Source organism: Sorex fumeus, unplaced genomic scaffold, assembly GCF_029834395.1.
Source record: "Sorex fumeus unplaced genomic scaffold, SorFum_2.1 ptg000098l, whole genome shotgun sequence".
Taxonomy (NCBI): Eukaryota; Metazoa; Chordata; class Mammalia; order Eulipotyphla; family Soricidae; genus Sorex; species Sorex fumeus.
Genome location: NW_026606155.1, coordinates 75,543,581 through 75,562,048, shown reverse-complemented (window position 1 = coordinate 75,562,048; position 18,468 = coordinate 75,543,581).

Here is an 18,468-nt window from a genome sequence, read left to right as displayed (position 1 = left end):
GGAATATTCTTAACTGTATTCTTTCCCTGGAATTAAGGAAAAGCATATTGTGAACTCCAAATAATTTACAAAATTTACTTGCATGAAAATCTCATATTTCTATTAGGTACACAGAAAAACTTTTGAAGGCTTACCCCAAAGTGGGAACAGGAACTCTCTCTGCGTGGAAAAGTGCAATGAATTTATTCCTGATGCAGTTTTGTATTTGCAGAGATTTTTTTCTGCAATGAAAATATGTATGTATAAAGACACTTAATGGGAGTCTGAGAGAAACTACAGTGGGTAAGGCACTTATCTTACAAGCATCAACTAGGGTTATATCCCTGGCATGCATGTAGGCTCCCAAGGCCTTCCAGAAGTGATCCTTGAGCTCAGAGCCAGAAGAAACTACAGAACACAGTCAGGTGTTGGTACAATCCCTCCATTCCTAAAAGACACTTTAAATACTAAGGTATTAACTTTTCACAAATTTCCTTCTAATATTTTAGTCTGCTCTTTTCCTTTAACTTCATTTTATTTTCAATCAAGTTCTTTTCATAAAAAATAATAAGTATCTATAATTCCCTCTGAATACTTTCTGTTCTATCTAACTTAAAAAGTTGTACAGAAGGCCAAGGAGATTTTATGTGGCTGACCCAGACTCAGTTCCTGGCAATATGTCCCCCAGTACCATTGGGTGTGGCCTGGAGCGATAGCACAGCGGGTAGGGCGTTTGCCTTCCATGCAGCCAACATGGCCAACCCAAGTTAGATTCCTCCGCCCCTCTAAGAGAGCCCAGCAAGCTACGGAGAGTATCTCGTCCGCATGGCAAAGCCTGGCAAGCTATCCCTGATGTACTGGATATGCCAAATACAGTAACAACAAGTCTCACAATGAAGACGTTACTGGGCCCGCTCAAGCAAATCGATGAACAATGGGAGGACAGTGACAGTGACAGTGACAATTGGGTGTAACCCTGGAGGTCCCTGAACATGAAAGGGGTAGTCTGGGTAACCCCCACCACTGGGAACACAAATAGCACTGTATCCTAGGGCACTTTCACTGAATCTCTGAGTAGCTCCTTGGCCCCTGTGACTACTTGGGAAATTACTCTCCCTCTCCCCTAAAGAGATGTTGAACCAGCGGGACCAAAGAGAACAGGCTGTGGACAGGCTTTGCATTTAAAAGGCTTGGTTTCAATGCTGCCACTTGTGTGTTCTCACAGAGGACGACCCTGGGGCATAGATCCTGTAGTAACCCCAGACAGAGTACTAATGGGTGTGGGACAAAAAACAAACAACAACAACAATAAGTTCACTTTTTTTTATCACATTGAGCCATAATCAATTATATTTTAATCCTTTTGATTCTATTGCAAAGTATATAAATTAGTCTATATTTTTAGGCTGGGGAGATAGCTCAAAGATAGCTTGTGTGCATGCTTTGCATGCTGGAGTCTCTGGTTTTTTTTTGAAATAGTTTTTTATTGAGGCAGGGAGAGATAGGGGGGATGAAGGGTGGGAGGGATACTGCGATACATGGTGGTGGGAAATGGGCACTGGTGGAGAGATGGGTATTTGATCATTGTATAATTGAAACCCAAACACAAAAATTTGTAAACCTACAGCTGTACCTCATGATGTCTCACTAATAAAAACAAGTCCACTTTTTAAAAAAAAAAAAAAAAGTAGATAATTCAGCTGGTAGAGTACATAGAACTTTATCCCCAGCACCATCAATGGTTGCAAATGTTGGCACTTTTTTTTTCCCTACGTTGGGGCCACACCTGGTGATGATCAGGAGTTACTCCTGGCTCTGCACTCAGCAATTACACATGACAGTCTGTAGGATAACATTGGTTCGTCCTTTCTCCCTTGCTACAGGGAGCTTAGGTTTTTCGTGTGATACCCATCACAGTGCTCCTGAAGCACCTCCATTTCTCTGTGTTTATCGGAATGTAGCTCTAAACATTTTAGGATAACATTGGTACGTCTTGTTTCCCTTGCCAAAGGGAGCTCAGGTTTATAGGCTGGAGCGATATATCAAATAACATCAAATAAAAATTACCCTAATTCAATTAAAAAATTTTCCTCATCTAATTGCTATTTATGTTCAGATAAAGAAGTTGAAGTTATTCTCAAGTTATTGAATTTGATTGTAATCTCCAACTAAAAATCTATTTCTTTTTCCTCATCACAGTTAAGTGCATGTCTCACCAAAGCCTTGTCTATACAACAGGTTTATAAAAGCTACACAATTAGTTCTCAGATTAATAAAAATGTCCAAGAATTATTCTAGCAGAATTATAAACACAGTTGAATGAATGTTTTGCAGCTATACTAGGCAGATTAACTACTAATTTAATATAAATTTTTTATTACCATTCCTATCTAGTTTATAGGTAAAACCAGGCTGGTAAGGTGATTCAGTCATTTTGAATCATCAGATTTTTGAAGATTAGGACATGAAAAGTTTTTAAGTTGAACCTACATCTGAACTGACTTCACTGAAGGATAAACAGAAAAAAATAATGAGTGGGAGCAGAAATAGGAGAAGGAAAGTGTGAGGGAGGGAAGGAAGGAAAGAGGGAGAGAGAAAAAGTACTTTTAGACTGATTGTATATATATTTTTCCCTCATTATTCTGCTGATTTGCCGAACATCTGTCAAGTCCCCCAAGTTCAAAGACATTAATGAATCTATTAGATTCTATCTTAACGTTTATGAGCATATTTTTTCTGTTTAGTAGTTAAAATAAATACAAAATTCAGGAAGATGGAAATCTCTAGAGTTAAGCATAAAGCTGTTCTTAAAATCAGGTTTGAATACCACAAAAACATGTTACAGCATTTTAATATTTTTTATGTTATTTTGTGTGGCATTTCATAAAAGATAAGAAAGAAGAAACTCTGTTGTTTTGTTTTGTTTGGGGGCCACACTCTGCAGTTCTCAGGCTGACTCCTAGTTCTGTACTAAGGGATCACTTTTGTGTTCAAATCACAATATGGGATTCTGGGGATCAAACCCAGGTAAATCGCATGCAAGGCAGTGCTAAACCCACTCTACTATCACTCCAGCTTCCAGAAGAGAATATTTTCAAAAATAAATATAATGTCAGGGTCTTTCAGTCCTATAATTCTTAAGAAAGACACACAAGTCTTAAAATATGGAACTATACTCCCTTGACTAGATCAAATCACTTAAAAAAAAGCTTTTATTGTAGTTTTTATTGTACTTTAGGGAATACAGTTCCTATAGTGTTCCCCACCTATGTTTTCATTTTACTTCTGAAGGTAGAATGAATGCAACAAAGATCAAACCAGTATAAATTGAGATTTTCCTTCCTTTGTTGTTTAAATAATCTACCGTATAGAGCATATATGCATACTATGAAAAAACATTATATCCCAAAGTTATTACCAGGTATGTTTAAAGCAAAATGAACAGCAGTCCAAAAATCCTTGAGGGTAAAACAAAGAAAAATACAATTTAAAAAGATGGCCACTCAAATATTTCCTGATAAAAGTGAGAGAGATTTTTGATACACGTACTTTTTCAAATATTAATTTTTTCATATTTTACTCAGCAACTTGAAGTCATTAACACCTGTATGAAAGTAACCTGCTCCTGGCTGTCCTCACCAGGGCCTCTTGGAGGGGGCGGTTGAGTTTCCCTCCCCACTCCGAGCAGAACCCCGGCAGCTGAAGACCTCTGGAACCCAGCCACAGCCATGCTAGGACCACTCTCCACACACTCAGACAAGCCTCACACATGAAGGAATCGGCAGAGGAACCCAGGTGTGTGGGACCCGGGGCTGTATTTTCTCTAAACCAATAAAAGTAGAGTGCACACTTAGAATTACAAACTCATATTTTTTCATTAAAATAAAAATAATAATAATCCTACTATAAATTATAATGATGTAATAAAATTGTTACTTTTCTTTAACTAATTTGTCCATATTTACGAAGAAACCTTTTGTTTCATCCTGTTTCTAAGCAATGATGTTATTTCATTTATGTGCATTAATACATATATAATGGTTGCTTCATTCATGTCATAAGTATCTGCAGAATACTAAATATAGAATTATATTGTCACATGTGCTCACATAAGATATTTACCAGTGTTTGTGTATTCATTATGTGCTAAGGAATTCTATAAAACTGGAAATAGAAAAAATGTATTTTCCAAAGTATCAAGTATCTATGCATCTATCTATTAGAATACACATACATGCAATTTTGGGGAAATGTACATTATATACTTTACATATGTGTGTATAAAATATATATATACACATCTACATATGCGTGTATAATCTATAATGGTCATAATTAAATTTAAGGAAATTGGCCAATCATTCTGGGGCACATTATGTGCCATAATCTGTACTTTTTACTTAATTAAAAACTTCAAGTATAACTTTTGAGTGAAATAGACTGAGTCTACTACAGAGTACCTGAAGTTTAGTAACATTTTTAAAGAATGATATTATGGGAATTATTTCAATTTTTTTGATTCTGAGGACACTCAAATGGTCTTGTCATCAGCAGAGCTACCAGGACCACAATTTGAGAATCATTGAGAGGTGCTCCCACGTCTTTGTCTCACTCAACATTTTATGATTCCTGTTTATAACCTTTCAGTTTGGTTTAGAAGTAACATAGGAAACTTCAAAATCAGCACAGTCATGTAGTCAGAATCTATTATCAGTGAAATTCAATCTCCAAGGTTAAAAATAACAAAGTAGTCTCTTTGAAAAAAAATCACACTATTAAACATCATAAGAACCAAGTCATATTTTTTACTTTAATTTTTGTTCTCCTGACACTTGGACTGTAATTTTTTAAAGTATAAAACTCAATTTTTGTTTTTCATAACAAAGGAGAACAAAATGTATATATGAAATTAAAAACAAATAATTTTAAGTTATGTAATTTCAAAACATAAAGAGGAAGTCCAAATATGGAGAGACAACTTCTTGTTCACAGAACTAAAGCTAATCAAAATTATATTAAAATAGTACAACCCCCAAGTTGAAGTGGTGGAAGAATAAAAACTTACATGAGTCATTACTTGGTTGTGACGTCAATTCATTTAAAGAACTGGAATTTTCTGATCTTTTTATTTAAAAATTTTCACATGAATAACTTGATGTTTTCAAGCATGTTCAGCTTATGCGACTTGTAATAGTCTTTGTATTTTAGACACTTTATTTAAAAGGAGGTAAAGGAATTTCTCATTGATGAGTAATCTTGTCCCAGTGGGGCCATTGTTAACAAGCCTTTTTATATTATAGACTACAAAATACTTCTATCTAGGGATTCACACATCTAAAACTCATGCTTCCAATCTATTTATATACTTTTTATTTTAATTTTCTACTATGTTATAAATAAAGAATTTATTTTCTATGAGTTTATCCTAAACAGGCAACGTTAGTTTGGGGGTGGATTATTTTGTTTGTTTGTTTTATGCTTTCTAAAATTTCAGTTGGACTCTAAAAACCTAACTATACGAGTTCAATTTAGTGTCAGTGATTACCATTTGCACTTTTTGTGAAATAATATTGTTTTAAGTTACTTTCTAATTATGTAGTGATAGCTATATAAAAGTATGACAATATTTCTAAATTGTATGTCACTTTGGCAAAACATAATGTTTCTTATTTTTCTGCAATTATTTTCCCAATTAAATTTAGTTCATATAATTATAAAATTCGAGTGCAAAATCTTAATAAAAAATTAAGCAAAATTACAAAATAATAATTCAAAAATGTAAGAGATAAAGTGGTTTTCTGTAAATAATTTACAATTTAAAAGTTCAGTTAAGAATAAATAATATAACATAATATACAAATAGATGAGATAGATGCACATTTGAAAAGGACAAACAAAATTGCATAGAAATTAGACATTGGGAGAGATTATATTTTGTTGGAAAGTGTATTTTATTTATTCAGAAATAAATACAAAGCAGGAAGAGAAGGGTAGAGTAGAAGGTAAACACAAAAGAATGAGATAACAAAAATTTATTATTTTTAAAATTTCTAAAGGGCCTTGATAAAATATAAGGTTTTGAAAAGCAGTGATATAAAGGAATATGCACAACACATATAGAGATAAATGTAGAATTGATGACTAGTAGTGACTCAATAATAACTGTTCCTCAGCAGCCACTAACATGCCCACCAGTTAATCTCCCCAGCATATTTCACAACAACCACAAATCAGCCTCTTACTCAGAACTCTCACTAGGGCAGCCTGACCACCCCAACCATATTAGGCCATTAGCCCCTCCCCCAATCAACATTGCCCTGCAAAACACAAAAGCAGATGTGAGCACAAGAATCCGAACTGCAAAGGTCACAATGGTAGCCCAGATAACCTAACTAGTAATAAGAAGCTATATAACGTCTCTGACAAAGAATTTAGAATGAAGCTGTCATGGATGCATGAAAAGCTCAAAGAAACAATGGAATGCACTGCCAATAAAATACAAAAGGGTATGAGAGCAAAAAATAGGTAAATACAAACGAAAATGCAAACAGAAATGGCAGATCTAAAAACGTAATAGGTGAAATGAAAAACTCACTGGAAGGCCTCAGCCGCAGAGTAATAGCTGAAGAAAGACATGGATAAGCAACACAACAGTAGTTGGAGATTTTAACACTGCTCTGTTACCTGTTGATAGATCAACAAGACTAAAACTCAGCAAGGAAATACTTTTTTGAGGGAAAAAATGAGAGGGGATTAGTATATATATATATATATATATATATATATATATAGAGAGAGAGAGAGAGAGAGAGAGAGAGAGAGAGAGCTTTTCATCCACCCCCAAAGGTGAATAAATACTCTTCTACAGTGCACATGGGACATTCTCCAAGATAGGCCACAAAACATACATCAATAAAATTAAGAGTATGGAAGTTGTATCAACCATCTTTTCAGACCATGACACACTGAAAATAGAAGTTAATCAGACTCATAAAGAATCAAATTAAACACCTGGAAATTAAACAGCTTATGATCTGAAAATTAAACACCTCATTATTGAACAATCAGTCAGAGAGGAAATCAAAAGATTCCTACAAACAAATGAGAATGAAGACGCAAGCTACCAAAACTTGTGGGACACAGCAAAAAGCAGTGTGAAGAAGAAAGTTTATAGCTCTGCAAGCATTCATCAGGAAAGAAGAAAGAGCCCACATAAATAATTTAACTTTACAGCTTAAGATCTTGGAAAATGATTCAAAAAGGAGCCCAAACCAGACAGGAGGAAGAAAAATAGGGTAGAAATTAATAAAATGGAATCCCAAAAAACAATACAAAAGATCAACGAAACCAAGAGCTGGTTCTTTGAGAAAATAAACAAGATTGGTAAAACACTAGCAAGACTCACAAAGAAACAGATAGAGAATCCTAATAAACTGAATCAGAAATGAAAGAGGGATATCACAATATAAAACCACAGAAATTCAAGGGATCATCAGATTACTTTGAAAGTCATCATGCCATGAAATAATAAAATCTCAAAGAAATGGATAAATTCCTGGATTCCTTTAACCTCCCAAGGCTGAACCAAGAAGTTTTGAAATACATGAACTAATTATCACTATCCAGGAAATTGAAATGGTAATCAAAATTCTTCCCCAAAGCAAAATACCTGGCCCAGATGGATTCTCTTGTGATTTCTTCCCAACCTTTAAAGACAAACCTACCCTCAATTCTTTTCAAGCATTTTCAGGAAATTGAAGAGCGATAGCACAGTGGTAGGGTGTTTGCCTTATGCGCAGCCAGGCTGGCTGAGCCGGGTTAGATTCCTCTGCCCCTCTCAGAGAGCCCAGCAAGTTACCGAGAGTATCTCACTCTCACGACAAAGCCTGGCAAGCTACCCGTTATATATTCAATATGCCAAACACATATAAACAACAAGTCTCAAAAAAAATGGAGACTGGGCCCACTCGAGCAAAATCGATGAACAGCAGGAGGACAGTGTTTGACAGTGACAGTGAAGAAATAGAAACACTCTCGAACAGTTTTTATGAGGCAAATATCACTCTGATAACCAAAGCAGAGATTCACAGGCAGAGAGAGAAAGACAGAGAGAGACAGAGAGAGAGAATGAGAGAAAGAGGCAATATCTCTGATGAACTCAGCTGCTAAGATTTTCAACAAAATATTAGCAAATAGAAAATAGAATCTACCAAATCATGAAAAAATCATATCAGAGAAAACATTTGATGAGATCCAGTACCTATTCATGATAAAATTCCTCAACAAAATATAAATTTAGGGATTCAGAGCCATTTACCACATGCCCACAGCAAGTATTACTCTCAATGGGAAAAAACTAAAAGCCTTTCCCCTAAGATTAGGCACAAGACAAGGGTGCCCACTCTCACCCATTCAATATAGTATTGGAAGTACTTGCCATAACAGTTAACAAGAAAAAAGATATCAAGGGCATCATATAGGAAAGGAAGATGTCAAACTCTTACTACAGATGACGTGATATTATACTTAGAAAATCCTCAAGGCACTACAAAAAATGCTCCTAGAAACAATAGGTTTGTATAGTAAAGTGGTAGGTTACAAAATTGATACACAAAACTACGTGACTTTCCTATATACAAATAATGAAAGAGAAGAAAGCGATATTTTTTAAAAATCACAATTATGTCTCAGAAAATCAAGTAACTGCGAATCAACTTAACTAAGGAAGTAAAGGATCTGTACAAAGAAAACTACAAAATGCTGCTTCAAGAAAAAAAAAAAGAGGACATGCGAAAATAGAGATACATCTCCTGCTCATGAATTGAGAGAATTAACATTATCCAAATGGCAATACTCCCCAAATCATTACACAAATTCAATGAAGTCCCTATAAGGATATCCATGATATTTTTCAAAGAAATGGATCAAACACTCCTGAAATTCATATGAAACAGTAACCCCCGCCCCATGAATAGCTAAAGCAATCCTTGGAAAAAGCATATGGGAAGCATCACCTTCCCCAACTTCAAACTATACTACAAAGCTGTAGTCATTAAAACAGCATGATAGTGGGATAAAGACAGACCCATAGACCAATGGAATAGAGTTGAATATCCTGACACAGACCCTCAAATATATGATCACTTAATCTTTGATAAAAGAGCAAGAAATATGAAGTGGAGCAAGGAAAGCCTCTTCAACAAGTGGTTCTGGGAAAACTGGACAGATACCTGCAAAATAATAATATCAAACTTCTCTCTAATGGCAGACACAAAAGTCTGATCAAAACGGATATAAGATGCCAATATCAAACTCATAGAATGGAAAAAATTATTTACTCAATAGCCATCAGGTAAGGAGTACATATCCAAGATATATAAGGCACTGGTAGAACTGTACAAAAATAAAAATCCAACCCTATCAAAAACTGGGGAGAAGAAATGCAAAAACTTCCTCAAGTAAGAATTATAAATGGCCAAAAGGCACGAGAAAAAATGCTCTACATTGATAATCATCAGCAACAATTCAATATCATCTTACAACACAGAAACTGGCACACATCAAAAAGAACAAGAACAACCAGTGCTGGTGTGAGTGTGAGGACAAAAGTACTCTCATTCATTGTTGGTGGGAATGCTAACTGGTCCAGATTTTTTGGGAAAACAATATGTACATTCCTCAAAAATATAGAAATTGGTCTTCCAGGAGACCCAATAATACTATTTCCAGTAATATCCTCTGGGGAAACAAAAGCAGACAGCAGAAATGCCATCTGCACTTCTATGTTAATGCAGCACAATTCACAATAATCAGAATATGGAAACCCAAGAGCCTGAGAACAGATGGTGGTTAAAGGAACTATTGGACATCTACACAGTGGAATACTATGCAGCTTTTAGGGAAAATGAAGTCATGAGATTTTCTTATAAATGGATAGACAAGAAGAATATCATGCTGAGTGAAATGAGTCAGCAAGGACAGACATAGAATGGTTGCACTCATTGTGGGGTATAAAAAACATAGTATGAGACTAAAATACCAAATCACTTGTATCACTTGTTATCCCTTTGATTATTGATTTGCTCAAGCAGGTGCCAGTAATGTCTCCATTCATCCCTGTCTCATGCTAGTGTAGCCCAATGGCATCTGCTCGCTCAGGAACACGAAGGGCCACAAACCGTTTGTTCAGGGTCTTGACAAAGAAGTCAGACCATCTCATAGGTGGGCAGAGAAGCTGCCATCTTTTGACATCTGGTGGAATCCAGTCGGTAACAGTTGTAGTCTATCAGTCATCTCTAAATTGCATTACGTGTCTGGCCCATCTGATTTTCGACACCTTGGCAAACAAGACAGTGTCCCTGATTATTGATTGTCGATGGAGGTCGGAACTCCGGATTCCTTCTATCACTTGAGTGAAGCATGATACTCCAAGCATATCTCTTTCGATTCCTCTTTGGGGTACCCAAATATCTTTTCGTCCCGTTTTCGTAGGGCCCAGGTGTCTGAGATGTATGTTAGTGCAGGAAGAATGGTAGAGTCAAGAAGATGTGCCTGGAGCCAGAGGCGTTGAATGTACAGAGAGTCATTTTAGTCCTACTTCAATTTGGCAGCCTAGTTCGGCCCTAAGATTTTATCAGCCTCTCCTTGCTCATCCTTAACGCTGACGTATTGGGGGCTCTTTCAGGGTCAGGGGGAATGAGGCCCATTGTTTTTACTGTTTTTGGAAAATCGAATATGCCACAAGTAGCTTGCCAGGCTCTACCATGTGGGTGGGATAATCTCGGTAGCTTGCCAGGCTCTCCAAAAGAGGCTTTTAGGGCAGCCTCTAATTTCCCTTACCGGTGATTCCATGGTTCACATCATATTTGAACCCCATCAAATATGGTGCAAAAAATGGGTATTAGATGTCTTTGCTGTCTTATTAGTGACACATATTAATACCCAAAGACAGTAGAAACTAGGGTCAGAAGAACTGGTCCATAGTTGGAAGCCTGCCTCAAGTGCTGGGGGAGAAGGCAGTTGGGAGAGAAAAGGGATAAAGACAAAGATAGAAACAATCACTCTGGGTAAGAACTGTGTGCTGAAAGTAGTCATAGGACCTACATGATAACCTCTCAGTCATGTATTGCAAATCATAATGCCCAAAAGTAGAAAGAGAGAGAAAGAAAAAAAGTGCCTGCTATAGAAGCAGGCTGCAGAAAAAGGATGAGGTGTGGGGGAGGAGAAAGGTGGTAGGGGAGAGTGCTGCGGAGAGATACTGGAGACACTGGTGGTGGGAAATACACACTGGTAGAGGAATGGGTGATGGAAAATTGTATGACTTAATTTCAATTATGAACAGTTTTGTAAGTGTTTATCTCATGGTGATTCAATTAAAAATAATAATTAAAAATAAATAAATGAAAACAAAATGAAGAACCTTTTTTTTAAAAAAAAAGAGAAAAACTGTTCCTACTAGCTAGAATATAGTATATATCAGAATTTTATTGGAGCATATTTTAGATTATTTTAAATAGAGGTCTTTGGCTCTTACAATAACTGTTGGAAAATGTTATGCTTCTTACCATCTTAGTACAAAGGCACATGCCATAGGAACAGGAATCTGGTGTACAGAAGTAGGAGGTTTAGGTAAATGGTAGTAAGTGGAGAGTAAGAAGTTTCATGTAATCTTCTGAAGTAAGATGTGCAACACAAAGGATATAAGAAATAAATATTTCAGGGATAGAATATTCAGGAAAGCAATTGATTGTGATCAAAGACTAAGCCAGAGGGAGAAAAATCACTACTGTGAACCCAAAAAGCCAACCTTTGCAGGACATTTCATACTTAGATGCAATGCATACATACATGCAATGCAGGACATTTTATACTTACATCTATAGAACTTTGGAGATTTTGCTTAGGTTCCCACATGCCCCTAAAGGGGAGAGAAAGCTCCAGATCTTACCCTCTTGAGTTGTTTTCAATCAGCTTTATTTTTATGTGTCTACATAGTAATATGTTAATATTAGTATACAAATTGGATTACATAGCACACAGTTTCAAATTTTAATAAACAAATATTTAAGCACTTATTTCATATTGATCAGAAAAATATCAGTTTTGTTAGGTTCCCTAATGTAAATGAAGAAACAGGATTCAATGAATCTGGACATGAAATAATTGTGATGCTGAAAACTCTTTCTTGACTGAAAGTCCAACTGTTACCATGATAGAAAACCCTTTTCATGATAGTCTTTTTAAGTTTTCAATAACAGTTGCTTATATATCACTCTACAGGACAACATGTTTAACACAGAAACCTTTCTGTGGATTTTGGGTGTAAGTAAATGAAATATGTAAAATGAGTGACTTTTACTTCCAATATGTCTATGCAAACAATATTTTTTAAATAGCAGCAAATTATCTATTTATTCAACAATTTTTGTTGCATACGTACCATGTGCCAAGCAATTTTCCAAGAATAGTGAATATTGTAGTAAATGAAATAAAACTTTTGTCATTGATGAGCTTCTGTTAGCTAGTTATAAGAAACAGACAATCAACAATGTAAATACCTTCATGAATAATTTTTAGATGATAATAAATAATATGGAGTAAGATGAATAAAGCAGGGAATTAATAAGTATTTTTTAAATGCTGACATTTTAATTGTATTTTCCGGAGAAGGTTTCATTGAGAAAGTTATTTTTAAGAAAGACCTTAAGAATGTAAACAAGTGAATTCTGAAAATATCAAAAGGAGGTGTTTTCTTTCAGGAAAAGGGAATAACAAGAATCTAGCATAGTTGACTGGGAATATCTAGAACCAGTAACAAGAGAATATTGACCTAAACAACGTGAAAAAGTGTAAGCATAAATAACAAGAGTCATATCTAATGGCACTTAGAAATCACTAATAATTTTATGACAGTGAACATGAACTAGATTAAAAACTCTATAAGCTTGGGCCATGATGTGACCCGATGTATTTTTAGTTATTGTTAAAAATGAAGTAGAGGTGTGTGAGAAGCAACAAACAAAAATATAAATTTTTTATTCAAGGTAAAATATGGGTGGTTTAGTTAGACCCTCAAGGACAAAAGGGAGAAATCCCAAATAAATTGAATCATAGATAAAAAAGGAGAAATTAAAACAGACTTCTCTGTTTTACAAATGATCATAAGTGGTTTCTATGCAGAACCATATTATTAAGGTGGAAAACTCAGAACTGCATGAATCAAAAAGTGAAATTTGTTCATTTAAAAATTTTTTAAATTTCATAGATAAATATGGAAATAAACTTATGCCAATTAAAGTGTCAAAAGTGTAAACAAGTGCATATAACACTACTGAACTTTTATTAGAAAATAGCATCTTTGGTGCTATGGTGCCACCAGCAGGTCAATCTGTACCTGTGAGGCAAGGGCATCAGCAGCCTGATGGCACCGTCTGACTTTCAGATACCCCAAAATTGCTGCTGTGCCTTTGCCTGGACCCCAAAAACTTGGGGCAAAGTTTACCAAGAAAGTAAATGGTCAAAAGTTAGGTATGTGGGAGACACACCCACAAACCACCTCCGGCTCAGCTATATAATTGTAGGCATGGTCTCTCTGGTTCCTGATTGAACTGCTTAATGGCCATGATCCCAGAGACTCAGAAACAAATCTCGAAACCCAGCGGCTTTTGGCAGAAATCCATCCGAACCACATACAAGGTGCCTATCACCTCAGAGCTTATTGGAAAGCCAGGTATGAGCCGGCGGTGACGGGGCAACGGCAGTCTCATGGGAAGGGGGACAATACCGGCTCATCCTTCATGCCCTACCGAGGTCACGAGTTGCCCCCCCCCCCCAATGAGTAGCTCTCCAGCATAGCTTGTGGCCCCAGAGGCAAAAGAACTTAATCCAGAGTCTGGCAGCTTGTGGCAGAAAAGTGAATGAACCATGAGTTAAACTATGGTGCCATGCCTCCCCAAGAGGGAAAGGGTGTTGCTCCCTTCTGCCTTCCCACCCCCCCCCACCAAGCAGCAAGGTGGCCACCATCTCAGAGCTTATAGGAAAGCCAGGTATGAGCCAGTGGTGACGAGGAAACTGCAGTCTCATGGGAAGGCAGGTGGTACCAGCTCGTCCTTCACACCCTACCAAGGTCACGAGCTACTCCCCAAGAGTGGCTCTGTGGCACAGCCATAACACCAGATGCACAGAAACCAATCTCGTAATTATCTGGCTCTTTGCAGAAATCCAAAATTATTATATGACATCATATGATTCTCATTCCAGCTATGGAAAACAAAGTATTTCACAATGCCTTTTTGGCAATTCTGATTGTTGGGGGGGAAATTCTAAACAGTAATGGTGAATCTTTTCTCGAAATAATGAATGTAATCAATGTAGAGAAGAGTTAAGTATAAATCATCTGCCTCACAGACTTTGGGAGGGGTGCGGGGGTATATTGGGGTTCTTGGTGGTGAAAAATGAGTACTGATGAAGGGAAAGATGTTTGATCATTGTATGACTGAGATTTAAACCTGAAAGCTTTGTAACTTTTCCCACAATGATTCAATAAATAAATATAAGAAGAAAAAAATAGCATCTTCATTCACAGAATATAAAAACTTCATTTGAAATCAGTTAATCTTGATTGAATATAATTTTTTTTATTTTTTAAATTTCTAGTCATGAAAAATTTTAAATATTTGAGAAAATTTTTATTTTTTATATTTTATTATTATTATTTTATATTGCTGCTTTACTTTGATACGATACAAACATCCAAAAGAATGACTTGAGAGGTGAGACAGCATATGACCTGGCTCTGAAACTTGGGGATGAGCTCATCACCTCGCTCTTTGCTACCAAGCAAGCCTGTATGACTGTTGGATAAGAGCCCCTTATTGGGGCTTCTGGTCTTCAAGTGTAAAGAAACTGTGCTTCTTTTTTTATTGTTTTGATTCTGAAATGTGTATTTGAGGTTTGGAAATTGAGACTAAGAGGAATTCAGATGATATTTAGAAGTATCTGACAGTGTAAGCCATTAATACCACAAGGGCTTTTAACGCTGTTAAAATGAATGTAATACCTTTTTTGATTATTACTGTTTGTTAATTTTTATTGTAAGAGGCAATCAGTATGATTGGTCTAGAGGTAAAAGGCATAAAGTATTAAGTAGAGAAAAGATTCCCTCCTGTTCCTGTTCCACACCTTTACATATAAAGTTACCATCTAATACAAGTATAGATGAGTCATATATTTCCTTCCTTTATTCCAAGACAAGTAGTAGCTTTTATAAAAACACTGTAGTGCATCTTATTCTGCTTAATATGTTTGTGCTTCCAAATTGGTACATAAAACTTGAGCCCTAGTTCCGGTCCGTCCTTCACACCCTACCGAAGCCGCCAGTTGCCCCCACGAGCGGCTCTCCAGCATGGCCATGACTCCAGAGCACAGAAACCAATCTCTTAATTATCTGACTCTCACTAGAAATACTTCCAGGGTTAATTAGCAAAATAGCGGAAATCCAAAACCAACATTTAATTCTCGAACCCAGCTGTAGAAAGCGAATCACTCCACAATGCTTTCTCAGCATGTCTGATTTGGGGGGAGGGGTAAACTCTAAATAATAGTGGTGCATCTTTTATTGAAACAATGAATCTAATCAAAGAAGATAGAGTGTCAACTAGAATTCATCTGCCTCGCAGGCATTGGGAGCTGGTGGGGGGTGGGGTTTTATTGGGGTTCGTCAAGGTAAAAAATAAGTATTGGTAAAGGGAAAGGTGTTTGATATTTGCATGACTGAGACCTAAACCTGAAAGCTTTGTAACGTTTCCCACAGTGATTCAATAAATAAAAAATTATTTTAAAAAAATGAAAAAAAAAAACTTGAGCCCTATTTTTTAACTTTTTAAATTTTTCCCTTTTGCATTCATTAATGTTCTATTTTTTTCTTCCTTGGTTGACAAATAAGCTTTGAATAAAACATTTTCATAAATGTGTGATTTCAAAGAGAGAGAGAGAGACCCCCTAATAAATATAATCAGAAATGGAAAGAGCAACATCACAACAGAAACCACATAAATTCAAAGGATGATCAGAGGTTACTTTGAGAATCTTTATGCCATGAAACAAGAGAACCTTGAAGAAATGGATAAATTCCTGGACTCCTACAATCTCCCGAAGCTGACCCAAGAAGACTTGGAATACCTGAACAGACCTATTACTATCAAGAAAATTTAAATAGTAATCAAAAATCTCCTGAAAAACAAAAACCGTGGCCCATATGGATTCACTAGTGAATTCTTCCAAACCCTTAAAGAGGACCGGGGGCTGGAGAGAGAGCACAGCGGGTAGGGCGTTTGCCTTCCACGTGGCCGACCCGGGTTCGATTCCCAGCATCCCATATGGTCCCCTGAGCACTGCCAGGAGTAACTTCTGAGTATGGAGCCAGGAGTAACCCCTGTGCATCGCCAGGTGTGACCCCCAAAAAATAAATAAAGAGGACCTACTTCCAATACTGTTCAAGCTTTTCCAGGAAATTGAAGAAACAGAAACACTTCCAAACAGTTTCTATGAGGCATATATAACTCCAATACCAAAAGCAGACATAGACACAACAAAAAGAATTATAGGCTGATATTTCTGATGACCATAGATACATATATCCTCAACAAAACACTAGCAAATAGAATCCAATGACTCATAAAACAGATCATACACTCGATAAAGTAAGATTCATCCTGGGGATGCAAGGATGGTTCAACACTCACAAGTCAATCAGCATAATGCACCATATCAACAAAAGGAAAGATAGACCATAGGATCATAGCAATAGATGCAGAGAAGGTATTTGACAAGATCCAGCAGCCATTTATGATAAAAAAAAAACCCTCAACAAAACGGGAGTGGAAGGAACTTTCCTCAGTACAGTCAAAGCCATCTACCACAAGCCTAAAGCAAGCATTATTCTCAATGGGGGAAAAACTCAGAGCCTTCCCTCTAAGATTAGGAACAAGACAAGGTTGCCCATTCTTACCACTTCTATTCAATATAGTACTGTAAATACTTGCCATAGCATCCAGATAGGAAAGGAAAAAGTCAAGCTATCACTGTTTGCAGATGACATGACATTATCCTTAGAAAATTCTAAGGACTCTACAAAAAGCTTTTAGAAACAATAGATTTATATAGTAAGGTGGCAGGTACAAAATCAATACCTAGAAGTCTATGGCTTTCCTACATACAAATAATGAAAGAGAAGAGATCTCTTACACGGAGCCGGGGCAGTTGGTGGGTGTAATGCCTACATACTGGAAGATGGGGTATCTGGATGGAGGAGGCCCCAGTCCCAATCTGAGCAGGCTTGAAGATCTACGCCCTGGGTCCTGCACACCTGTGTTACTCAGCCGTTTCCTTCATGTGTGAGGCTCGTCTGAACGTGTGGAGAGTGGTCTTAAGCATGGCTGTGGCTGGAACCAGAGATCTTCAGCTATAAAACCCTGCTCCTGGAAGCACGCAACCACACGACATCTTATCTAGTTCTTACTCTGGAGAACCTGGCAGGCTACCAAAAGTATCCTGCCCACATGGCAGAGTCTGGCAAACTCCCCGTGGCATATTCAATATGCCAAAAACCAGTAACGATGATGGGTCTCATTCTCCTGACCCTGAAAGAGCCTCGAATGTGACACTTTTTAAAATCTCAGGGCTAGAACGAAGGAAATATTACTGGGGCCTGCTCGAGGCAATTGATGAACTACAGGAAGACAGTGATACAATGAGAAAATTACCAAAATGCAACATATAAAAGACATAAGTGTATTTATAATTGAGACCTAACTGGCAGTTTATTTGCATGTAGAGAGCCCATACGCCAGTCCATCTATCCAGGAAAGCATAGCATGAGACAGATATTATTACCATAAAGGGTATTTTATTTGTCTTATTTTTTAGCTAATTGAATTTGATGATTCCCTAATGGAGTTATTTTTAATAATGGAATTAAGTCATAGAGTATTTAGCATGTTTAATGTCCAAAAGAAGCATAATCATTGTAAACTATACAGTATGAATATATATTTAATTTTTTATGAGATCCATTTTATCAAACTTAACTGCTATCATGTTTGTAAAGCACCTTTTCTTTTGTGTTAAGTAGAGAATACAATCAAATTAACTCTTATTTTTAAGAGAACCTAAAAATGGTTAGGAAATACATATAATGCTTAGAGAATAAAGACTTAACGTTATATATTTATTTTTCAAATTTTATGAGTGTGGTACCATAAGTATTAGAGCAATTTTCTGTTTCCTTTCAGTTTTCTATGGAATTAGAACATTTTTTGTTATATACAAAAGTTATGCATTAATATATCTCAGATCCTATACTTATTATACAGTTTCAGTACCTCTGTCATAATTATCAAACCAAAAAATGAATAATTATGTCAGACTTCTGTATTACAGATATTTTTAAAAGAACATGCAGTCTATTACATATGAAATATTTTTAAAACA